This window comes from Topomyia yanbarensis, chromosome 3, assembly GCF_030247195.1.
Source record: "Topomyia yanbarensis strain Yona2022 chromosome 3, ASM3024719v1, whole genome shotgun sequence".
Taxonomy (NCBI): Eukaryota; Metazoa; Arthropoda; class Insecta; order Diptera; family Culicidae; genus Topomyia; species Topomyia yanbarensis.
The window spans coordinates 19,698,935-19,726,428 of record NC_080672.1 but is presented as its reverse complement, the minus strand read 5'-3'; the positions used below and the strand labels follow the sequence as shown (position 1 = coordinate 19,726,428).

At 37.4% G+C, this 27,494-nt stretch overlaps 1 protein-coding gene across 1 annotated transcript in view; it reads right to left on the bottom strand.

Moving 5' to 3' along the window:
* LOC131691945 (toll-like receptor 6) overlaps window positions 1-27,494 on the bottom strand; it is a 277,845-nt gene that overhangs the window by 50,944 nt on the left and 199,407 nt on the right. The window contains exon 3 of the mRNA XM_058978725.1: window positions 26,920-26,961. The gene's annotated coding sequence lies outside the window, so the exon portion shown is untranslated. The remainder of the gene's footprint in view (window positions 1-26,919; window positions 26,962-27,494) is intronic.

Sequence of the window (27,494 nt, the reverse complement as noted above, 5' to 3'; positions counted from 1 at the left end):
GTACGGACCGATGACAAAAGACTTCTATCTCGACTGAGTGCTCGATAACGAAATGAGCTTAACGCTAGTTAGATAAATCCAAACCAGCATAAAATTGGTGCTAGTTTAACGTCAAAACAACAAGTACAAAAAAGAAACTACATTATCCTTTTTGTGAAGAAAAATAATTTTATGAACATTTTTTAATCTCAGAAAGGACTCCCTATCAGAATCACTCACCATGTATAATCGCGGAGGATTTGAGCGTTTGTATGTAAACGTGGGCGTTTGTGTTTTTTTTATTTCGATTATAGAGGTTTTAACCTTAACGTCATTCGCCTCTTCGGAACAGAAAAATCTCTTAAGAAAAATTTCTAACCGTATGTGCGGGGTCGGGATTCGAACCCAGGTGCGCTGCGTACAAGGCAATCGATCTTCCAACTACGCTAAGCCGACCTCACGTAGGCGTTTGTGTGTCGTGTGTGTGAAGCTTCGCGAGTATCAATTCCTTTGTATACAAGTAAATCCGCTTGCACATTCGCATCGGCTTTTGAATGTTCGCATCGGGTTTATATTTTTGCAGAGCACTGAAGCGATTGTATGATATTGTGCGCGTTTTTTTACCGCGGGGATGTTTGTATGTCGTTTTTGTAATTTTGCGTATACTAATACGTTTCCATAACCGTGTGGTCGTTTGCATATTCCTGTGGCATTCATTTTTTTTTCTATTTATACTATCATAATCGTCTTAAAATGAAATTAATTAAATAGCTCTTATTTATAGATTCGAAAAATTTCGATGTTTTGCTTTGAAAGTAATTTTGAAACAACATTTGCGTAGCAAAGACGGCATGTAATACCACTTACTTTCGATTGACGAAAACGTCGATTAGATTATTACTAGTGTATTTATCTACATCCTCCCAAGCCAGTCACCGTAAACGAATGCACGAAATGTCGATCGAAATCTATAGCATTCATAGAACCTTCTGCTACAACAATTTATTAAACATGAGGCACTATAACAAAGAACTATTATTTCTTTACCTGCAGCAATAAACACGAGGATCAATAAGAAACTGATATCGAGGAGATTCGCCCACTTACAATTAACGAGATATTGATTGATTTCAAGGGTTGCAAGATTCGGCCATCTATCAGCGAAATTAACAAAACTGGCTTTTATAACTTATGTCATCGTTACTTAAGGTATGCACTAAAAATGAACTGATGTCGGATGGTAATATAAAAAAAACTATAAAACAGAATTCAATGGAATAACTTTTCCAAATCTAAAGTATAATAAGCCTTTAACAACAATGCCACGATACCCTGTCAAGTTGCCCTGCGGTAGTTGGCCGCAAACTTACCCAGTTAACCAGGATAAGGACGACCAACAAAAAGCTTACAATTTTTATCGGAATCATATAATGGTACATGGTATGTACACGCATTATACAAAATTGATCTTAACCAGTGCCTTGTGATGACTCCTTTACGATTCTTGTATATGAATGCAAACTAAGTCATATAATGTCTAAAGAGGATCGTTATTAGAGTAGCCAAATTAATCCAAGTATTGTACAACAAGAATCCTAAAGCAAAGGATGGTAGGGCTAATTTCGAATGAAAATCTGGTTTGGTACCGATTTCAATTCAATCCCCATAATATCAGTTCTGTTAAGTTAATGCTAATAAATCAATACTTTGCAAAAAGGGGTCTCAGTCATGTGTTGATATTGCCATCATTTCGTTCCCATATCTACATGGTTGCATCGTCCTATGAATAGGAACTCTGATCTATGGAAATATGGACAATATTTTCAGGAAATAGATGAAATTATGAGCTTTCTACAAGTTGTTTATAAATAACTTAGGTTAATTTCAAAAGTGGAGCAAGTACTTATGTTAACAGAACAAAAAAAATAAAAAGCGTGGATAGTATTAACATAATTCGAAACATGTTGCAGCTAAAGTATATCCTGAAGTAAAATATGAAAAAGTTAATATGATTGATTCAGACATCTTTTTTGTTATTTCTATATTTTTATATATTTTGAAAACAAATTTTATTGTGTATCTATTGAGGAAAAATACTTGTTAAAAAAATACCTGTTGGATTTTTTTATGCCAACTTGTATGTATTTCTGAGAAACAAAACAAAAGTATCATTTATTAATAATTACAACTATTTAAAATATAATGTGGCATTCTCCTTGTTATTTTTGGTAAAGATTTATAGATACGTTGCTATAATAGAGAAAATGATCGCAAGACTTCGAAAAATTTATACAAATTTGACATTAATTGGATTATGATAAGTACATATATTTTCATCAGTACAAGGAAGACATTACAATATATGAGTTGATTACAACACATTTCGGATATCATTAAAAGTATGTTATGATAGGCGAGTTAGTTATCTCACGTAGATAGACAAAGTCGTATATCCGAGTGGTATTCTAATAAGCGTTTTCCCAAGACTCAATGAGTTTTGTCCGAACTAACCCCACCTATCTACACCCAAAACAGACCCTGTAAGAATCGCTTACATTAATGCAATAAATACGAGCGAAAATTGCAAGCGTTCTGGTAATGTGCGAAAATTGCAAGAAGCTTTCTTACATGTAATGCAAGAAACAGAAAAAACGAATTTTGCCTATGTATTAGCGATGTATGTGTATTGGTGACGCATGTGTTAGAAAAAAAGTCAGCTGGCATTGAAAAACGAGCCCCGCACGGGGAGGTCACTAACCAACACTTAATCCATCCAACCATGTTATCATATAATTGTGAGTGGATAACAGTAGTATATAAACACTTAGATGATTTCACGATTAATGAAAAAAATAAAGGACACATCCAGATATTGAACTCACGTCCTTGCGCATCATAGCACTGACTATATGCACTGTTCTATCTTTCCACACGTTCAGAGAGCGTTAAAACTCGTACAATCAGCACATCCGCAATTTGATGTTATCTCGTGTGTAATGAATAACACAAAACTGCGTTTTATGATGTTGGTGAGGAATGAATAAAAAGCAGACGGAAAATGAAAGCATGCCTTGCGTTGCTATACCAACCAGCACAGGCACGTGAATGTGGTGGTAATCCTTTGACAGTGTGTTCAAGAAACGTATGGACGAATAGCGAGAGATGAAGTGATTTTATATGCTTGAATCAATTGAAAGCGGCATTAACTGCAAAATTGCAAGCGATACTAACATTATTTGCAAGTGATTGTCACTTGCAATTATTGCAAGAGATTTTTGTTTTGGGTGTAATAGTGTACAGGATATGTTGACGGCACGTAAGCTGATGCTTCAGGGTTCGGGACCGAGTAAACACATTTGTTGGAAAAAAAATGCTAGAAACGTTTTAGGTAGCGAAAATTTTAAAGTAATTCTCGTTCTTAAAGAAAACAGGCAGTCTAACGATGTCTCTTATTCTTAACTTTGATTTTATATTAATATTATCCGAAAGCCTAATATAATCGTATATCGTAGTATTTTGAGTCGTAAGTGTGTATAAAAAGTGCCACATGGAATCAGACTAAGTAAAGATCAAAGTTGCATTTATGTACAGTTTATATCATATATTGAAAACTAATTTTATCTCAATGTACGTATATTGCCTCCACTTTGGTCTAAAAATAGCATATTTGCGCATTGTATACGACTTAGTTGTACTGTATATTTACATGTATAACTCGGTTGATATTTCGATATAATTACAAAATTGTTTGATGGGTAACCATGGCTAAAGCCATGTTAAAGCCACTCGAGGGCCCTGGGAATTTTCGAACTGAGAGGCCTTATAATATTTGAGCAGGTGTTAACAGATATTCGATGATAATTATAAAGCACAAAAAATCATTGCAGCATAGCACATCCTGTAATGGCAATTGACAGGAAACATTTGAAGGTTAGATATATTTTGGCGTACCTTATACTTAACTACATCCGCTGTTAGCAATGTGCCGACAGAAAGAACTCGTGATAATATGACTTACATAGTCACATGGCGTTGGTTGAGTATGAACAGCGCCTTGGCTAATAATCACTCGTTCCCACGCGATCATACCGTTGCATATACTCAAAATTACTCAAAATCCTGAGTTTCAAAAATGTTCATAAAAACATTTTCCTTGACAAAAAGGATGATGTCGTTCCTTTTTTGTACTTTTTATTGTGACGTCAACCTAGTGCCAATTTGGTGCTGCTTTGGACTTATCAAACTAGCATTAAGTTGGCGTTAGTTACTGACGAGGAGAATCCGAAACACTAAAAGAAACATGTTAGGTTTTTCCTGTTTCTGGACCTCAGTATTAAGGAAAATTAGTTTTAGAACTCTTTCTATGCTAGAAAAAAGTTGGACATGAGAGGGTTAATAAAGCTCTCATCATACTGCTAAATGAATTAGTCACATACTTTTGCACAAAGTTGTTCCGACCAGACCGCGGGAGATTACCAATTATCAGAAACGCGAATGGGCCTACGAGAGCTGATTATCCCGGTCCCACGATCGATCACTCTTCCGGAATCCAAACCACCGTGGAGAGAAAGAAAAAAAAAGTCGGAAAATCGCAATCATTTTTTACCTACTGCGTGTACTGTTGCACCTATCTTGCATTCGGACGTGGCCGGCGTCGGTATTGATCAGCATGCAGGGATCAGAATAGATTGTACAATGTGGCTCATCATGTTATTCCCAAGCATGTTGTTCCAATGAACATTTTGCAACCTAATTTGGTTCTGGTCAATAACGGAGTAGCAACTACGGGCGATCTCTTATGCTTATGCTTGCTTTACTGCGTGTACTGTTGCACCTATCGATTCATTGAATTGATAATTGAAAGCAAACGAAGGCTGATAAAAATAATAAATTCATATTAATTCGGATTTTCGGCTGGAACTGCTCCGAATGGATTAAATTGATATTACTTTATTCGGGCGAAGCTCGTGACAAAGCCAGAGGCCTTGAAATTGATTTTTTTTTTCCGATTATTCAACTTTGTCCAACCGGAGTAGAGCAGCGTGGTGGTTCGTTAAAGCAATCGGCTATTGCTCGGTTGTGCCGGGGAATTTTTGAGTGACATTTAATTGTCCCAAATCAATCAAGCGACAAACCACCAAACAGCATCGCTAGCATCGTGATATGACAGCATCAAGCTACGGTGCCGTGTTCGACGCGTACGCCATCAACTGCGTTGTATATGGGAAAATTGAATATCCCCTTTAATTCGTCCATCCATCGTCTTATTAATTTTTAAATCTGATCAACTGTGTATTAAAACTTATTGTCCGTCTCGTTTCGTTCGGGTTCCGATACAAGCGACCCCAGCAACGACGCTGGGGTTGCCTGTGTCGGAGTTTTTGGCAGAAACAGGCCAGCAATGAACCACAGTGGTATTGAAAAGAACCTGCTCACAATCGGTTTGACGTGGATCGATATTTTCCCTCACAGCAAAGATAGGACAAGAAGACGGCAAAGCATGAGCCATGAACGAGGATGACGGGTGACGGCGGACGCGGCAGCAGGGACCAATTTGGTGCTTATGATTTCTTCCCGAGACGGCAGGAGTGGCCAGAAGGGAGACAAACCTTTAAGCTTTAAGTGATCACGTAAAGTGTCAATCATACGGGATTTGGAGTTTTGTCTTGGCTTAAACTTCTTGTTCTTTTTGTTTTTTTCTCTCTCAAGCAAAGTATTTAGGTTCGACGGAAAAAAGGCAGCAAAATTAAAGGTAAACCGTTGATGCGATTGCAGCGTGCCTAGGAGGGTTCAGTTTGTTTCCTGATCTCTATCGTTCTGATCTTGAGATTTTGTTAATCTTCCCTCGGTTGATTGCTTTCCCTTGCCTAATTCGGTCGGTGAAGGTTAATTGGAATCAATTCATAATATTTTGCAACAGTTCTGGACCAAAAAGGATCATCAATTATTGCGTCGGTGTTTGGAATGCACGGATGGATGATAATTTGGCAGTTTTAGATATGCGAGTTTGGCTTTTATGAATTACAAACGTATGAGCTTTTCCTTTTATGAGCCACTTCTGAAGAATACCATACAATATGATTCATTATTTGTTGTTTATTATTAAATACGCTATTTGTGTTTTGAGAAACTCATTTTCAATTCCATGTCGGAAAGAAGCAGTTTGGGAATATACAAATTTTCTCCGAATTTGATATGACAGTTTTGAAGCAGTATAAATTTACTTAAAGTTTTCAGCAAGCCAGTGCTGAAAATGAATAAATTGGTTCTTTATTTTAACTTTAAAACTGAAATCATACCATTTCCATTTGTTCGATTGAATAACTCATCCCAATCATCCCACGGTAATTCCATATTACCATCATGACCTCGGTACCAATATAAAATTGAACATTTTACCTGCTAACTGATCAATCGTTGAATGGCTATTTTTACGTCTGTGTGTTCGACAACCAGCAAACCAATCATACACATATCATGAATTTAATTTAAATGAGATTCCGATTGAACTACTGCATGCTACCAACCACCGGCGATTGGTAAATCACATCTGTTTTATCACTGTCTGTCCATCCAAATGCGGATTATTTTCATTTTCCCTTGGACACAGTCCCCCGGTTGAGCAATCGTTCTACTGTTGCTCTATTTTGTTGTTCAGCATAAATATTTATTTCCAATCAAATACATACTGAAACCGAGTGGCAGTGGTTCGACAACAAAACACCTGAACAAGAGATTTACTGAAACAGCTGTGAGCTGATATGTAGGTAGGTACTCGAATCGAATTCGTTTCAGCTTTGGGGGGTGTAACACCTGAGAGTGTCGCAACAAGGCGTTATTTTGACAGCGTGACACTGACATGATGTGAAATAGCTTGCGGATCGGTGATTTGGCGTGAATTGGTGGTTAGAATGTTCAATAGTTACCTGTTTCCCCAGGAATGGAAATTTCATGAAATCAGAAATAGAATAAGAATTTTAATTCATTTATTTCTGGTCTTCGGTAAATTACATAGTCCAGACATTATATACTAATTTTAAATTTAAACGCACTTTTTAGACATATTAAAATCAAACTTGTCGAGAACTGTGAAATGATCGCCTACATACATCCAGCGGGTTGTTTCGTTGGGAGGAGTACGACTAGCGAATAGTCGAAAAAGTTCCACATGCCTGGTCTGACTACACGATGAGTAAAATCGTAGTTTCCGCAGAAGTTCAACACATTGGATGGCATTTGTAATTTTATCGAATATCACAAGTCGCTGTGAAGTAGTATGTTTCTGCAAAGATCCCTGAGAGAGATGAAAGGAAACTGACTTAGGTAGCAGACGAAGAGCGTAGTGTATAAAGCACTTTTGCCCGTTTTCGGTTCTATTCATATGTTCACTGTGGTACGTTGAAAAAATTTTAGTTTTTGATTCAGATAGAGGTTGAAGTCTTTTATGGTGGTGACTCGTTTGATGTTGGATGAGGATATATTATAATTGAAAGCATGACATACAGAACGTTAAAACATTACTTTTGTGTAAATTGACTTCCATGTCGTTGATGTCACTCCACACAGTAAACGTATCAATGTCAGACTGAAATGCACAACATTCCAGAAGAGATTTTATGCAGTGGAAAAACTTCAAAACGGTGTATAACCGCTTAGATGATTTGATCACTTCGCTGAGGTCGTTAATAAATAAAACAAATAATAGTGGACCCATGTGACTTCCTTGCAGATGTCGAATAAAGATGAGTGCATATTTTCAATAGTCACAAAAGTACAGCGTCCTGTCAAATACATCCAAATCCACTACGTCAACTAGTGCGGATGCCCAAGCAATTTAATCTTCACTGTAGTAAGATGATCTGGAATCAGTAGCGACTCGCTCAAATGGCACGTTCCTTATATTGTTCGGAGGTTTGTGCCTTGTCGTGATTTGTCTTTTTATTATTTCCTAATGGGAAGGATTGGCGAAGTGGTAAGATTAAGGATAAGAAAAATAACGACACAGAAAACTAAGACAATACGAAAGAATTCTTTGCTCCCAAAGGCATGAAAAGACACTCCTCGATTAGCGAATATATCCACACCCCGAGATGATATTGAGATAATAAAACGATAATACTCTCGAAGAGATATTGTCATTCAAATACGGCTTAAACTATAACTCTTTACCACATTTCGGAACAATATCATATCCTTGAGCTTCATCTTTTTGTAGATAGGTTCATCTATGTATGGAGAACGAAAAATTCGGACACTCAATTGCATTACTGCAGGGCAGTTACATATCAAATTTTTTGAAGTTCCGTAATCAAATTCACAAAGATCGCTCGAATAATACTCAGCACGTTGAACAGTAGCCATGTGATAGTTTAGTTTGCAATGTTCAGGCAGTGCCTTGTCTGGAATACTGCAATTGTGCTTAGAAAAATGCAACAAATTCTTTAACATTTTCGAACTCACATCCGGCAGAAAAATTTTTGTTTGAACGAAAGCTTGCAAGATACTCCAGTGGTTGCCATATTCGGATGCAGCTCAAGAGTGGATCTTGTGCTTTGTCGAACTTATCCATAGTAATAGAACTGGTTCTGGACCAACAAAGTCAGTCACAGAGCCCGATCTAACCAATTCGTCCGCCCATTTATTTTCAGTAACAACGGAACGAACCTATATAAGGTAGGTAGTATTTGAAATGCTAAATTCTTCGATTTAATTTCAACGTGCTATTACTAATTTCGATCTCGAATCTGCAGAACTAAGTGCTTTCAGGGCAGCCTGACCGTCAAAGTAGAATTAGACTCTGTTTCCGCAAATTCCCTGATGAAGTGCCGGTTGTAGGCCACAGAGAATAGCAAAGATTTCTTGGAATACGGTACAGTATCTACCACGCGAATGAGACTGGTTTAATCTCATTTCACGACAGTAGACACCTTCTCCGGCTCGGTCGTCCAACAAAGAACCGTTTGTGAAACAAGCTACGTATTCTTCAAGTTGTCGTTCCATCCAGTCAAACAGCTATTCCTAGCCAGGATAAATTTTCACATTAAAGGTTTTCAAAGGAAAACTGCATGTGAGTATAAGACCACTGGGAGCAAGTATATACTCATCCCAAGTAACCATTTGAGGCCACAGTCTTGTGTGGATAGTTGCACTATCTATTGGATTAATGTTCTACAGACCAGTGACCCTCACACGGTATGCACAAGAAAGAGCTTCCTGTTTCAAAAACACATATAGTGGTTTTTTGTTTAAGAGTGCCACTAGAGCAGCAGTAAGTGTTGTCGAAAACGCACCAGTTATCGCCATCAAGACCATCCTCTGAAGATGGTTTGACTTTGATTGGATTGTCATAACTTCTCCTTTCTGTCACCAAACAAGACACCCTTAAGCCAGAAATGGTCTAACAATTGTTGTGTAGATCCAATGAATGTACTTGGGTTTGAGTCTCTAAGATTTGTCGAAAGCCAGTCTATATTGTCTGAAGACCACGTAAGCTTTTTTGATTCTAAAATCAATGTGAGCTGTCCAATTAAGTTTTAAGTTAAGCATTACCCCAACGTACTTGATCTGCAACAAAAATTTCATAGTCAAACAACTGCAACGGAAGAGCTCTTTGGATTAACTGATAGTCCCACATGAAGATACCAATGCTCAACAACACGTAAGGCTTGTTCCATCAAATCAAACAGTGTGTTAATGCAAATACTGGTGATCATTATACAATAATCATCGGCTAAACCATATGTCGGAAACACAAGCTCATTAAGTTTCCTAAAAAACAAGCCATCGGCAACAAGGTTTAATAGAAATGGGAAGGACATCCGTAGACGCTCAATTCCCTTATCTCTGCTTGTCTTAGCGATAAGCACAGATGTCGGTTGCTAAGCATTGCGTGTATCCAGTTCGTGATATATGAAGGTAATCCATGACCTCGTGCTGCTTCCAAAATCAATTCAAAAGACACGTTGTCAAACTCAGCTTCAATATCAATGAAAAGTCCTAAACTTGATTGCTTTTGAGAATTTTTTTGTCTATTAACAGGGTGATAGTAGACTTCCCCTGCTGATATGCATGCTGCCTTGCATGCAGCGGCGCTCGCCCAAACTAACATCCCGAATGTAGTTTGTTTGAGAACTGTTTTGAGAAGGCAGGAGGTCTAACTTATCGGTCTAACGCTCTTTGCCTCCTTATAAATGATGCGGCTACCTTTGGGACTAAATTGGACAGTTATTTTCCGACACGCTAATGGAAAGTGCCCTGTTGCAAGACTACAAATGATAACTTTGGTCAAAATATGCTTGAAGTCTTCATATCCTCTTTGAAGTAGCACTGGATTGATTCCACATTTTCCCGGAAACTTATACAGAACAAAACTTTTAATCGCTTATTTGATCGATTCGGTTGTCATAATTCTACGAGATAATGTCAAGAATCAGAACTACCTGAAAATAATTCAGGGGCAGTCGTCAGTGATGGCTCCGTACAGTCTGGAAAGTGTGTGTCTAAAAGACAGTCTTCGTCAGACGAGTAACCACCATTCGCAGTTCTAATCGAACAGACATTATTTAATTTACTAGTCTCGTTGAGATTTGAGACATTAGTACAAAGGCTTTCCAACCACTTCGCTTAGAGGTTCGAAGGGTTTTTCTATATGCTTTACGAGCCAACTTAAATATCTCCGATCCGTCCCTGTGTCAGCGATTCTGAGTTCTTCTAACTAACTTTTCTAGTTGAACAAGTTCGGTATTCCATCGAGGTGTTCCTCTAGAAGCACGCATAACTCGAAGTGAACAATCCTCTTGTTATACAGCCACTATAAGAGAGATTCTTTTATCCACGACCTCGTCCAGGTCACTTGAAGATTCAATCGTCGGAAGATAGCTATGAAACCAAGTCCCCTTCGTAAAGTTTGTAGAAATAAGATATGTAAAGATATCTAGCGAGACGATTAAATGATCAAATACGATGTACTTGTGATCGAATAACGACAGTTTAAGTGCGTAAGGAGATAGTTTGCCAACCAATGCGTAATACCGTCAGAGCAGAGAGTTATATCTAACATCTCTTCTCTGCCAGCTCGTGCAAATGTTGGGCGATTTCCTACATTAAGCATATGCAGATTCGTACTACTCAAGTATTCCATCAATTGGGCCCCTCTAGTGTTGATATCTGAGCTACCCCAATGTATGTGGTGGACATTCGCATCACTGCCGATTATGATAGGAACCCACACAGTGTAATGCAATCAGAGCTGTAGCGTGCGGTTGGCCGGATTGGCTCTCACCAAGGGCGCCATATTCTGCACACACCAGTCGTTGAGAGAATCCAGAATGGTTTGTAGTGCGAAAAAGTCAGTCTTATTATGATGACGAAATAAATTGCTACCAGGACTTAAAATATCGGCAACGTCGTTAACGAACAGTGAAAATAGCAGTGATGCGAGTGTACTACTATGTGGAACTCCAGTGTTATTTTCGGAAAGTAATTAAATTGAGCAGTGTCAATACAAACAGAAACTTGACGATGAATGACATACGCCATCTGGACCTTTGTAAGCCCTGATGAAACAATGTATACATTCCTCTAGACACTCCTGCTTATACAACTTCGACTCCATCGTGTTGTTGGTTCTGAAAAACTCGGTTTTGAGTCCACAGCTACTAATTCTTTGTCAGATCTGGCGAATCTATTGGCGAAAATAAATTTGGATTTACTGCGGACTTTACCTCGTGCTGTGGCCATAAAAACGTTTTTCCGGGAATCTACAGAAACAGCGATGTTAAACTTTTCGTCCAGATCAGATTTTCGGCGTGTGATTTGTAGGAAAAAATTTCTTTTCTCGTCTTTCATATACCACAACTTTTTCAATAGTGCGCGTGTCAAAGCAACACTTTCTCCACGAAAATACGTGTATTTGTCATACAATTCGCTGGCAAAATATTCCCTATCGGACCACTAGAAGCGCTACTACAGAATAAATAAAGTGTCCAAATGTTATTACCGTTTTTGATTGAGACGAAACTTAGTTAGGCTCTAACTCCAACTGCTGTCAAAATATTTTAACTGGCAGCGCACAGTGGCTCAAAACAGCGTTTTGAGGTACTTAGTTCATTCGAAAAACTGTTAAAACTGAAATTTTCTACAATGGTTATCTAAGTAAAAAGCGCCATCTTTCGGCAATATTTTTTTTAAATTGATCATAGTAATCTATACAATATTTTTCTTTTGAACCAGAAGAGATAGCGCTTTGCTGTTTTCGACAATGTTGTAGAGGAGAGTATATTTTTTAAATTTTGCAGAAGATGAAAATGGTTTATGATTTTTGTGAAAAGATGGGTGAAAGATAAATATGTTTTAGGACCCTTTTTGAATTTTCGTTAGCGATGATCATACGAGCCCTAATTATTAATACTGCATTTCAACTTTAAAGAGGCGGATGGAAATCGAAAAGAGGTTTTCGCATGATACTAAAAATGTTTTTTGAACACTTAAGCGTGTTTTGGCATATACAAAAAACCTCAAAATATTTTGCTTTCGCGTTTTCGACAACAGAATTTTTGTTAGGAATCATGATAAAAATTCCAATGCCTCCTTAAATTATTTTTCGAAAGGCCAGTTAAAGAGGAGGGCCAAGGGCGCCAGAATCCCACGCTACGGCTCTGGATACAACCCTTTTGAAAACTTCAGAAGGTAATGGTTCATTATGTGGCAAGTATACCGAAAAAAGACGTATTTGCTGTTTATATTACCAATAGTCATACTGACCGTGAGAGCACAAATTTCGCGAGTCGTGAGGTCGAATATAAGGCTTGCGCCGAAAGCACTATTTACAAGTATATAGGCACGAGGCATTTCACGTGGATTTGTCATGTCATTTTTTGTTGAAAGCTATGAAGACGGGGCTCAGCAGCTTTCCAAAATTAAGGACTCCTGTTTTCAATCGCCTCTTACGACGTGAGGGCAGGAACCGAGTGGATCAATTCTTGGCTGAGATACTTCAACCCGCCAGATGCCATACGGCCTCTAGGCTGATTTTGTCCGGAGAAGGATAATAAACTGTTATCAACCTCCTAGTGGGCTACAGTCAGTCAAACAATGATAAAATTGTATATGACAACCGGATGCAGACAATTTCAAGCATTTGGAACAGACGTAATTCGGTAAAAATATCTGATTTGGCAGGCTTGAAAAACGACATTTTCACACCATAGCCATGAGATATGAACATTGAAGATAGCAAACTACCGAGGGTTCGATGTGCTTGAGAGAAGAATTGTGCGTCGAATCAACACTCGACGGCACAGTAGAAGGACGTTGGAAGGCATGTGAAAGCCGGAAGACTTTAAAGCACTAGACATGTAACGCGAATGCCGAAAGAGAGACCATCTAAAGCTTATGCTCAGCAGAGATGCTGGAAGAGGTTGGTAATTTTGGGTCAGCTGTGTGCGATCTAGGCAGGTGCGCGTGCTGCAGTTGTTCAAGAAGACTGGATGATGACGGCCCGAGATCGAGTAACCTAGAAATTTGGTCTTCATTCGGAGCACCTAGATTGTTCAGCCGCGATTATGAAGATCAGAAGATGGATTTTTAGTCCTAGGATGACTCAAAACGAAAACGTGCTCATTAGCATTACCACGGTTGATGGTTCGCCGCCAATCACAATTTTGGTCGTATTCTAAACCTGGTTCAATGAAACTTTGGGTTTTAAGCAAATATTCTGATAATTTCTTTTGTTTCTTTCCGCTTTTGTCAATTTTGTCAAAAAGAAAATTGATGTGACGTTGATTTCACCAAAATAACTATTTCGACTGGTTGTAACTGCCATATCAGGTCAAATTTAGGAAGCATACTTTATTTTACGTCAAATTTAGTCTCAAATCTCAGCCCAACCATGTTCAAATATTTTTCGGAAGTTAATTCCGAGAGAAACAGAGGTTCAGTTTAAACTAGTGCTTTTTGTCAATAAAGTTATTTACACGCATAGTTAATCCTGTACATTCACGTCGATAACCCGACATTGGCCTGTCAACCTCAGCCCATTGGGTCCAACATCGAGCTATTTGTACAGCGTTTTGAGTTGTTTCCAGTTTTCTTCAACTTTCGCTTGACAATTGCCATGGTACCTTTGTAGCACCTTACGGTTTGCCAAATCTAGTCGAAGCTTCATTGGGCCTTTATGAGCCTTACTGAAAGGTAGTATACTTTTCTCCAGGAACTCTTGTTTATAAAGTTTCGAGTCCATTGTTTTTGGAGCTGAAAAGGTTGGTTTTGGGTCCGCAACTACAAATTCCTTGAAGGATCATCTGCGTAAACTCTTCGATAAAATAAAACTTGAATTGGCCGGGGATCGCCAGATTAAACGTTTGTCCGTGAGTCTTCAGAAACGAGAAGTTTTCGAGGTGTGGGTGTGTGCGGGATCAATTTTCCGTTCTCGTCTTCCATCTTGAGAATCTTTTTACTGGCCATATCAAGACAAAACTTCCACTACTGAAATACGTGTAGCTCCCAAACAAATCACTGAAAGAACTTTTCACATTGATTTTTATCTCGTAATTATTAACTCTTACCGTTCAGCTTTTAACTTCATCATCCCTTTATGAAATCCATAATCTCAGTATCCCACCAATGTACAGCGGCGGATGCGCCTTTGGGAGGAATGCCCTTGAAAAGGGAATTGAACCGATTTATGCTGCACTTTTTATCGCCGCCTCGTTTCGCATCCTTTCCGCTGTTTGAAATTCGATATGTTCATTCTTTCAAAGTATTTCACCGCAACAACAACAACAAAAAACATCTGACTTTTCATGTCATTATTTCACCGCCCTTGCCCTGTGTTCCCCTTCCTCGCTAAACAAAATACAAAGCAATATTCATCGGAGGTCGAACCAACCTGTAGCGGGGAGCAACTGCGTGTCAGAATTCCGGCTCGCCAAAGTTCTCAACGATTTATGATTTATCGGGCAGTTTTGGGAAGCCACAACAACTGAACATCATCGGAAACAAGCGCTGCCTCAGCAGGCGGAGGAAGACCAGATAACAATGATAAATATGAGTTATTGTCCCTTGATTATGAATTATCGTCATTATTATGAAGTCGGTCCAAAAATGTAGCCATTTTTTTATTCGCGTTCGAGTTCCCTTTTTAGTAGACGGAGAAGGGTTTTGATTTCAACGATTTAATTTTTTCCACTTGACAGGAGCCGGCTTTCATTCGTACTGAATCAAATATTTATCATTTAATTGCTTTAACATCGATCGGGTACGGAGCAATGACGATGGTCATTCCCGTGGTGGAGATTTTGGAGACCAGGAGTAAGGAGGCTGGGAATAGGCCAAAAAATAACTGGCCCAGAAGGGAGAATATGAACTCGAGCGCCGTTGGTGTGCTCTTGTTCGAGGTTGGCACAGAGCCTGGTACGATTTTTTAATGAATTAATACATAAAAACTGCAAACGAAGGGATTTTTAGCATAACATCATGTTTGTGTATAGTTGGGGTTTTTTTCTAGTTGCTGCTGGTGATCTGCAGTGGACTGAAAGGGAATTTACAGAAAATATTTTTTCGTGAAATATTAATAAAGTTTGGAGCAGTCTGTCGCTAGGCAGCGTTCGGGAAGCCGGCACATTTGTTGAGCCAGAAAGGGACGTTTTTCGCCACTGTCCTGCAGAACTTCGGCTCCGGGGTTCACATTCTGCCGGGTCCCTTGGCGGCGGTCACGCTTCACTGCCCATTGTATGTGTCTGTCGTGATTATTTTTTTTGTGTTGCTTTGCTTCGATATAATACATATCCGAACGGGATTTTTCGTGCTCTATGCCATAGGTCATGTGAAGCTACTGGTTGGGGCCATTGGAATTAAGCATAAATTAAGTAAAGTGCCGTACAGTTGATAGCGGTGAGTAATGGGATGAGTTGGAAAAAGCGACTGGCTGGGGCAGTTCAAGGTTCGTTGGAGCAAGTAATATGAATTACCTCGAAGGGGAAGTCACTGATGGTTTTATATTTACTGCTCTTCGTTAAATTGGAATTCTAACTAGTGACACTGCTAGCAATACATTAAAACTCATTCAATAGGATAAAACAAGTGAAAAACATGTAACTTAAAAGCTTCCGAATCAAAGTGTGAGCAATTCTGCTATTCCACAAATGGTTGTTGAAATCTTCCAATCAGGCTTTGTAGAACGACGGATGAAAACACATTACCGACACCACAGCCGATATTGCGCCAACAACTCAATAATTAAATTATCTGACCAAAATGCCGCCCACGCTTGGGCACATTCGAGATAATGGCTTTCGTTTTTCATTCACTCTCCCTCGGTACCTTTGACAGTCTATCCTATTGCTTCGACAAGCAGCGGACTACATCGTCCTCATCCAAACCAAAGCTATCGGCGATGCACGAAAAGAAACATCTTCATTAAATCACCTGTCCCCCGCTTGCTGTGGTGAGGTGATGCGTTCCATCGTATCGCTCTGACTATAACTAATGCTGATCCGACAGAGTCAAAGGGAGAAAAGCTGAAAATCCCTCGAAAACAAATTTCGAACCATTTCACGTGATCATAAAATATGAGAAAAGTGACAGCCTAATGCGACACCCGTAGTCGTTTCGTTTCGTCACCGACTGGTTTGCGATTGCTTGCTCAACTAAACATGGAAACTGCACATGTGTGTGTGTGGATCAGTTTTTTCCCTTATGTAAGTTATGCAAATTATTGACAAATGATAAAAGCCGTTTTCGTCCTCACTTTGATGGGGCGGCCACTATTTTTTTATATTTGTATTTTCTTGAATTTTGAAATTTTAAGAGCCGTAACGTCCCTCGATTAGATGTTAACGGTATCTGCCGCCGGTTGTCATAATCGTGAAAAAGTTCTCCTTTCCGAAGTGATTAGTAATGCACCATTTTTCAATAGAGAGAAAAAAGACGAAAGTTGTCCATGTTCTGCCTACATCTGTCACGCAATTAAAACATTCTCAAAGTGTACGTTACACCCAAAACTAAAATTTGTTTTAAGTGCAAGCATTTCAGTTACTTGAGCTAAGGTTTTTTGCAGTTTTACAGTTATGCAAATCAGTCCATCTCTTGCTTTATAGATACACCCAGGTTTTTTTCACGCGGGGGATACGTACCGCGTAAAAAAACCGCGTTAATTGGAAAAACCGAGTAAAAAAACCGCGTTAATTCGAAAATCCGTGTAAAAAAACTCTCAGCAAAAAACTTACAAAATTTTTGGAATTTTTTTTTTGTGCGGATTTTGCAATTAACACGGTTTTTCAAAAATATTCTAAGTGTTTTTGAATGCAAAAGACTTTTTCCTGAAAACAAATTAAAACGTCCTTTTAAATGCAAAGAACTTAGAAGAATTGTGGCAGTTTTTTTTGCGCGGATTTCGCTATTAACACGACTTTTGTAAAAAAATAAAAGTTCTTTTGAATGCAAAAGACTCTGAAATTTTCGGGAAGATGGAGAAGACGGGTCTGGACTCCTTATGGCCCGCACCTCAACAAACAACATCAACGCACCGGTATTTTTGGAATGATCTTGACGCGTAGATGCCAGAAATTAATTCTTGACGCCATTTTTAAATCCAAGATGGCGACTTCCGGTTTAGAATTTTTCTATAACCCTATCAATATAGATCTGGGCAATCATTCAAAACATCCTCAAATATAAGATCTTATCATAAACCAGCGAAATGCAAAATATTATGTGTTCATTCAGAAGAGTGCAGTGAGGATGGAAGTAAGAGAAGAAAGAGACGGTGGTGTGAGTTGGGGGTTTGATTTGATTCAAATTAAACACATTGCTTAAATTCAAGAGAATTCAACTGTTTAATTAAAACTATTTGTACTACAATTTCAGCTTCCAAAAATACCCATGATTATTGGGTAATAATGAATTTCGCTAAATCGGAAATCGCCATCTTGGATGTCAAAAGGGCGTCAAAAATCAATTTTTGGAACCTACTCATTCAAGATCATTCCGAAAACACTAATATTGACTGGGTTATAGCGAATGTTGCTAACCCGGAAGTCGCCATTTTGGAATTCAAAATAGTGTCAAATATTGACCTTTATCTCTTACTCTTCAAGGCCATTCCGAAAATACACATATTATCATTTTCGGGTACCTACTCGTCAAGACCTTTCTGAAAGTACCCATATTGATTGAGTTATAGCGAATTTCGCTAAACCGGAAGTTGCCATTTTGGATTTCAAAATGGCGTCAGAAATCTATTTCTGGCAGCTACTCGTCAAGTCTATTCCGAACATACCCATATTGTCGAGGTGCGGGCCATAAGGAGTCTTCCAGACCGGTCTCTTCCATCTTTCCAAAAATCTTCTAAGTCTTTTGTATTCAAAAGGACTTGAAATATGTTTTGCAAACACCGTGTTAATTGCGAAATCCGAGCAAAATAAAAACTGCCAAAATTCTTCTAAGTTCTTTGCATTGAAAAGGACTCAGAATATTTTTTTGCAAAAGCCGCGCTAATTGGAAAATCTGCGTTAAAAAAACGCTTTAATTTCGAAAATCCGCGTAAAAAACGCGTTAATTGGAAAATTCGCGGAAAAATCCGCACACGCGTAAAAAACCTTGAAAAAAATGCTGCTTCTGCAATGTTTCATCATATTATTCAATTAAATTATCATATTGTGTGTGGCATAAAAATTGATGCAAACTATTTGATGCAAGAGAGAGAGAGAGAGAGAGAGAGAGAGAGAGAGAGTTTTCTTTGTTCTGTGGCGAGCTGTGGCAATAAACCGGCCGCTGCAAACGTAGCCTACCATTAATTATTAATTGTTGTATGTATCCGAACTAATTTAAAGCTTTGGTTACAATTGTAAAAGTACTACACCCAATAAGCTCAAAAGGTCTTTTGACAAAAACTGTACACGAATTGTGCAGATCGTTAGGGAAACGAGAAAAAATAAGGTTGAGTGCACAAATTCACATGCACACTGGAGAGAGGTAGTAACAAAATTCTACTCCCAGATCTTCAGAATAACTAAACCATTGGACCGTCATCAAAACGTTTTGCAAACTTGCGATGTCGCAAATTGTATTGCTGTCGAACGCCTTGGCTTGCCTTTACCAAATTTTTGGGCACAATTTTTTGAAGTTTATCTAACTGCTGGTGTCTGTTTTTGGTCAAGCTTATCGGAAATCCTCGGCAGATGCCATTCCATACCCGTTAATGATGAAATGAGGACAGAACCCATTGGAGAAATGAACGCTAATATTTAGGATGCACTCTAGATTAGTAATATGAACTACATCTCAGTTGTGCTGCTCGGTTTGAGCATGCGCCTGGATTGGAGTATCTATGGAGCGATTTGTTCGCTGCATTGGGTTAGCCTGCGAATGATTGCGGGAGTTCAGCCAATGTTTGGCTTTAGTTTCTTTTAAGAATTGACTGAACTCCTTCGAGGTAAAAGTTGGAGGCATTGTCGCTCAGTCGCTCAGCAGAATTTCCAGAATGCCATTGCGGGTCTGTATCGTGCAAAGCGATTTAGTAGGGATTTTTCGGACGGTAAGTTACAATGGTGTTCTTGCTGAAGAGGTCAAGTACGACAAGCAAGGGTACCATATGAGACCAGTAGTATCGCAACAGCACTTCGTGGATCATTTTATCATATCCCACGTGAGCAAATTTTTGTGGGTAAGTTGTATCTTGACAGAACCCAGGTGTTAGGATGAGTTCCCAGCTGAACCGCGAATCACACGGAAAAACTTTCGAATTTACATATTTGAAAAGTTGATCATTCTGTACTTCGAAGTCAGCGTAATCGTTTGGATTTTGGATGACGCATCCGGCACGACATTGTCCTTACCGTTCCGCTGTTCAATAGTATGTATGTGAAGTGAAAAGTATGCAACTACTTTCTCATCCTCGGGCTACGCCGGCACCATAACAACAGCGACTGTTACGTCACTAACGTCCGTTTAGAGGATGATGAACTCTTTGGAGAAAACTGATGGAACTAAAACTGGAGGAGTAACTAGAAGTTCGTCGAGGTCTGCCTCAGAGTTCCAAACTAAAGTCTTGGTTTGTGTTTTGAGTAGATCGGTCAGGGGTGGTGTTACCTCACCGAGTAGTTGAGTAAATTGCAACATACCCCTGCCGAAAACACTGAAAGCGCACTATTTGCATCTATTCTTGGCCAGGTGTGCCTAAAGAAAGGCATGCTTTAAATCAAAGGTAGACAGGTTCTTGGATAAGCCGCCCAATTTTCGAGACTTCTTTTTATTGATATCCAACGCACAGTGGTCCAGAATGCGAATTTAGCAGGAATTTTACCTTTTTGCTAAAATTAAATGACTTAGCCTTACAACATATTTGGAAAAGTTGTTGTACTTTGCAAGGCCCTTCTTTTTGTTTAAACCGATGCTAGGGTGGTTCTAAATTTAGTACTATTTAACATAGAACTTTTTAACTGTTTCAGATAGAGCTTTACTGTCTTCGATGAAATTGTAGAGCAATACATTTTAGACAATTTGCTGGAGATATGTAAGCTCTAGCTTTTATACTTTCCATTTCACGAGAAATTCAGGGTGTTCCTTAAAAAACGGTTTTATTTCTATAACTTTTGAAGTTTTTATTTTACGCAAAAGTACCCTTTGGACAACTTGAAGATTATTTTAGGGCGCATTTTTTTTTTAAACATCAACTACTAAACTTTTTACATTTCTTATTACATTTCTTATAAAAGAAATGTATAGAATTCGCTCAAACTTTCAAGATTTTTTCCGAGGCCCGGAGGGCCGAGTCTTATATACCAATCGACTCAGCTCGACGATTTGGGACAATGTCTGTGTGTGTGTGTGTGTGTGTCTGTGTGTGTGTGTGTATGTAACGGACAAATTCTCATTCGTGTTTCTCAGCAATGGCTGAACCGATCTTATCCAAACCAATTTTAAATGAAAGAACTAAAAAACAGTATGAACGCTATTATTTTTTTTTTGATTCTGATGTTTAGTTTTTAAGATATAAATGTTTGAATGCGTAAAAATGGCGTTTTTTGCAGTTTTTTTAAATTATCTGCAGAAATTGACAATATAGATTACCAATTTGTATGTTTTTAGACAGCTTTAACGAATACCTTTCGAACAAGCTATAGATTGTTGAAATCGGACTATTATCAAAAGAGATATTTATAATTAAATGCGGACGAAAGATTTTTATCATTTCCCATTGCCAGAAATATGACCAAAAACATGTAATCTATTATTAACGCCAAAACGGCTTATTTTAGGTCAATTGTATCTTCGGAGAATTTAATGGAGCTAATATGCCCTTTCTTTTGGTATTGTGCTTTTGCTGATTAATCCCCCTATGAGTGAGATATTTTCTCAAATTTTCTTGGAAGTGATTATAACGAAATGATGCCTTCAGCAAATTTGAGGCTCTTACTTTTGCGAATAACTTTACTGAAGACTTCAAATATCTATTTTGAATACTTTAAAAGTTATGGCTTGTTGTTTGTGGATTACTTTTCGTCGCCTATTTATTGTTCAATATAGTAATAATCCATTGAAATAAGCCAAACATTATTTCGATAAATCGAATTTTGTATTTCATTTTTCTATCTACAACCACTAGAAATAATCACCGAACACTTCCAAGTTGTCTGGAAGGAACTTGATAACTTTTCAGTGCAAAAATGTACATTTATGCGAACCTTCTGACTGCAATTTTTCTAACTTATGACCATCGGATAGATCTGAAACCTTTCGGAAAATGAAAAGCGAAATAAATAACTCCAAGCAACGGCGTAGCCAAAAGAAGGTTTTGGGGTTTAACACCATACAGCCCCCCTCCCACACCAAAAAAAAATATTGGATTGGAGTTGAAAATTTATTGATGCAGACTGATTCAATTCAATATTACAATAACATTATCTGATCCGTAGATTGATATTCTGTTGTTGTAAACATCATGAGGACTTTTGTTAAATTGTCGGAATGGGGTCCTGATATGTAACTGATCTATTGATCTTGATTTCACAGTTGTCTAATAGCATCAATATCAAATTCCTGCCTGAAAACATTCCAATAGAAAATTCCAGAGTTCTGTAATCAATCATAATCCTCAGATTTATTTTCAAATTTTCAGCTTTTTTCCTACACAATATTACGAAAGCTTATTAAACAATTTTTCCTAATAAGTTTGTGAAAATTATAAACTATTTGAAATTTTTTAATAGTTTTATTTTTTATTCAACCGTGATTTTTTAATAAATAGTGACCATCGCTTCACAACGTAGTCTATTTTTCATGGCTTGCGGTGAGCACGATCTCTCGAATTGCTGAACTGAAAAGTATGGAATAGAAATTAATATTTAGTATTCTTTACAGACCCGCTGGTGCCCTAAGACGATTTCGCTAGATTTTTAAAGCACTGTGCACTAGGCTGCCCAGAAAAATGATGAATTTTTGAAAACTCAATCGGCCCACCCCTGAGTCGATTCCTAGTCCCACCAGGAGTACTTGTACCAAATTTGAAGCAAATCGGACAAGTCTAACTACCGGACCAACGTGCCTGAAGTTTATATTGGATTTTTCAACAATTTACATGAAGAAAACTCACTAGATCGTATTTTCGCCGCTAGGGGGCACTGTATACATTGTATTATCACTGTAAGTGAAAATAAGAAAGATATTTTAATTATCTACAACTTAGTCGAAGACTGCTAGTAAATCCGGCTATGTTAAAAGAAGTTATTAAACTTTTAACGAAGTGATGTCTGAGTCAGTTTTGCATGGGGCCTAGCAGTGCATGGTTATGTATCAGTACTCGAGTCCCGCGAACTATATATTTTTGTGAAATGATGGTTAGATTTAGCGGAATAGTATGTTTACAAGAATTATAGTAAATAATACGAGTTATGTTTTGGTTAGAAAATTTTATTTCCACCTGTGACCGCATAGAGGGCGCCACTACTAACTTTTCATAGAAGAGAGATAGAGTATCAAGATGTTCAGAAGAAATACTGAAAAATGCCTGTTCTATAACTTTGTAGAAGACACCAAATTTCTATCTCTCTCCGTTGAAAAGTTAGTGTTGGCGCCCTCTATGCGGTAACAGGTGGAACTAAAATTTTCTAATCAAAGCATGACTCGTATTATTTACTATAATTCTTCTGAACATACCATTGAGCTAAACCCAACGATTATTTCACAAAAATGTTTAGTTCGTGTGAATCGAGTACTGATACACAACCACGCACTATCAGGCCCCATGCAAAACTGACTCAGACATCACTTCATTAAAAGTTTAATAACTTCTTTTAACAAAGTCGGATTTACTTGCAGTCTTCGACTAAGTTGTAGACAATTCAATTATCCTTCTTATTTTCACTTACAGTGATAATACGATGCATACAGTGCCACCTAGCGGCGAAAATGTGTGCTGGTGGGTTTTCTCTATGTAAATTATTGAAAATTCCCATACAAACTTCAGGCCCGTTGGTGCGGTAGTTGGACTTGTCCGATTTGCTTCAAATTTGGTGCAAGTACTCCTGGTGGGACTAGGAATCGACGCAGAGGTGGGCCGATAGGGGTCATTTTTTCCTGTCACCCAGTGCATTAACGCAAGTGACGGAAGGTTATCGAAAAGTTTCGTGAAAATGAAAATTCCACTAATGATGATGATTTTCCCAAACGGTTCGTTTTCGTGTGGTTTTTATTTGTTCTTTTGCATTAGGATTAGCGATAATAATTCAAATCAAGAATACTACTGGGAAGTCACCTTTAGAAAAAGTCGATGTCGAAGTAAAATTTGAAACTATGCACGCATGTACTTCAGAGATAGCGTGATATCAGGAGCTGCGATTTCATTTCAACGCTTTTTTTTGTGAAAAGGGCGATACTTACAAATGTAAACATAGATACATGCGAATGAGGGCTTTGAAACGCAACAAATTAACCTAAAAGTTTGGATTCTACGATACTGCTTTCTTAAACTACAGCAAAAAGTACAACAGGCGAAACTATATTTTTGTTTGTTTATTTAAAGTTTCGCCCTCCACGCTCCATGCAAACAAACAGGGCGATACTTTTTTTGCTAGTAGTTTAGAGGCGAAACTGTTATTTTCGTATTTTTTAGGATTATCAAACTGATACCAGCTGTAAATAGTAACAATGATCTCTATTGAAAAAACCCGGACGAAATCGGTGGTGTAAAACGGTAGTTATTGTAACAAAACGTAAGAGCGATACTTCAATGCTGATAGATGGGACCGAAAAAGTAAACAATCGCCAAAGGGGCGATACTATCATTTTGTCAATTTCAATAGCAAAAACAAATTTTAATTTAATAATTTCAAATACTTTATGAAGTTTTGGGTTTCGATCACTGAATCATGCAATCTAGAATGTAAAAAAATACAATAGTTCTTAAATAGGAAATAAAACCAAGTCTGGAAATATACACTGTTGATTTTCTTTGAATGGTATCACTGCTAGTATCGCCCTTTTCAAGAAAAAGCGTTGATTTCTTAGTTCTCAGTCGCGTTGGAAATTTGAGTAAAATATAAACTTCAAATCGATTCAAAAAAATTCGTTTTTTTTGTTTCAGTACAATATATAACCCCTTTAGGAAAATTCAGTTTTCCCACCACAATATAGATATTTTATTAACAGAGCATTAACAATAATTCGTTGGTATGTCTATTTTATGGGCCATTTTTTCGCTTTCCCATTGATTTGGTTTGAGATTCCTAGCACTGATGTTGTCCTGTGCTGATTTGAGCGATTCTCTGAGTCCTGCCACTATCCCATGTAGTATGTGTTATCAAAAACATCGCGAAGCATCAAGTTCTAAATGCTCTCAAACGATATAATATCCGAAGAGTGATAAGAGTTATAAGAAATGTCTCATCACACTGTTAGGTGGATTAAACACGTTTTTAAAGTAATAAAAACTTTTATATAAAAAATGCAACTTTTTCAAATATAATTATCTTCGATTCGGGCACTACACATTAAATACCGTTGCTTTTATATGAAATAGCATGCTTTATAGTATAGACCACCAAAAATGGCAAATACGATATTTTTTATATCTTGCAATATTTACTCAAAAAATAGTTTATTTTTAATAAAAAGTATATATAACTTTCTAACGAGGGAAGCTAGAGGTTCAATATATTAAGACAAATTGTTCTCCTTCAAAATATCTGAAAGTATTTCTAAAGTGATCTTAATGAAAAATCAAAACTGCAAAAGTTATACAAAGAAAACCATTTTTTAAGAAATACCCCAAATTTTTTTGGTAAATTTTTTGTAAAACAAAAAATACACGACATAGAATTTCAGTGTCTTCGGCAAAGTTTTTTTAAATTTCATTTTATTCAATTTTTGGGAAGACAGCGAAACTCCATCTCGAACCATTAAAAAGTTAATTTTCTGATTTTAAAAAAATAGAACCACCCTTCCCACTATTTAAAATAATAGAAAAGTGTTGTAAAGTGCAATATTTTATCATGAAAACGAAAGTACATTTTTTATATTGCTCACCGTGAAAGTAATTTAAACATATTACAAAGAGTCAATTCATGAAAAACCAAATTTTTAATATAACTTTTTCAGTTTTCATTTTTTCCACCCTATCCTTCAGATGTTTTTCAGAGTTTTCGAAGACGAAGATTTTCTGCTAATACATCAAAACTCTAGCTTTTAGCGTTCAGATGATATAAGAACTTAATACATCAAAATAAATTTTTTTAAATCAATTTGGTGAAATTTAAAAAAATATCGTTTTCGCCATTTTTGCTCTATTATAACTCTAATCATGACCTTATTGAGCATTGCATGAAAATGTATAACCTCACTTTTCTGACAGCTCAAAGAGCTTGTTTACATTTACTCGCTGAACTGTCATTTTTTCGAGCATTTTTACTCATATGACGTCATCTTGCAATGTCCCATTTATAGTTCAAAAAGAATTATCTTTTGTATTGTTATTCCAAAAAACCTCATTTTTGGCGAAAAAGTGCTCATAACTTTTCAACGGAAATAATTAAATATATGGTGCCATGAAACAAATCATTCGCCTTGAAACAATCTTAAATTTGTCTGAAGGCTACTTCAGTTTTAAATGAATACAGCAAAAGTTTTTTGAATAAAACTGTATTTCTAAGAAACACCCTTTGCTACGACTTTAAATTAGTTGTAAAATAAAAAGTATGACAGATAGAGCTTACGTGTCTTCAGCAAACTTTTCCAAAATTTGTCATTCTACAAGGTCGTTTGGCTCTAGCTAGAGTTTCTAAAAAGTTAATTTTTTGATCTTGGTAAAATTAGAACCACCCTAACTGTTGTTTCAACAAAAAGAGGGGACTCAGAAACTACGAAAACTTCTCCAAAGACTAAATAAGGCTAAGTTGTTTAGTTTTAGTAAAATCTCAAAATTCCTGCTAAATTTGCATTCTGGACCACTGTGCAACGAAGAAAAAAGATCGAAATGGTGAGTTAAGCGAAAGAAACTATGTGGTATCTAGCGGAGGAACTAAATAGATCCATTTTGTTTGGTGGCAGCTGCGGTTGTATGTGATCTCGCTTTAGAGGAAGAGTAAGATCACTGTCGTCTGTGCGATAATCATATGTTCTTTCCGGGACGTCATCATATGCCAGGGATAGTATAAAAGTTTGTACATTGGGCCGGAGTTCCAAGGGTTGCAAGTTCCAATTCTGCCTCTGGGGGAATTTTTTACATAATTGCTTTCGCTCAGCTCACCATTTGGATCTGTTTTCCTCGTAAGATACCACTAAAAAGTCTTAAATAAAGTATTGACGCTTACATCAGAAACCAAATAAATTATTCGCCCAAGGTAGGTCAGAAGATATACATTCCGTACAGTGCGCTCATTGAGAGGCTTTTTGGCTTTTGGGGTTATATGAATTTGTATCACAAAAACGTTCAGATTTTTAGTTTACCTTATTGGCATGTGGATTAACGTAATAATCAAATCATGTTATCTGCAAGTAAATAGAAATAAAAACAATTAGTCTATTACCAATAAACAATATATTTATATTATAAAAAATCGATGTTTAAATATACCATATTGTATACAAACCAAACAATATGTGAAACAAATTTTCTACGGTCTAACCTTTCAAAGACACCCCAAACAATTTATGATAAGATAACAAAATTACAAGCGATTTCATCTATCGTGATAGTGCAATGTTTAATTTAAGAAAGACGCCTTCCATTTCAGCAGCGGACTTTTGACTCTTTCCACAGTCTCCACACTTAATATTTAACAGTTGTTATTTGTTATTAGAATCATAATTACTGAAATCCGCCATGTAACATTCAGATTTTTTTACAATCCCCTTATTCTTTGCACATGTTGGGAGCCTGAGAGCATATTCCGCGACATTGTTGTCTTTCCACAAACATATTGAGTAACCGCATTGCCCCCCCCCCCCCCCCCTCAAATGAGAACCGAGGACATCAAAACAAGTTCCACGGAGCCATCTGTTTATCGAATCCGCCAGCTAAA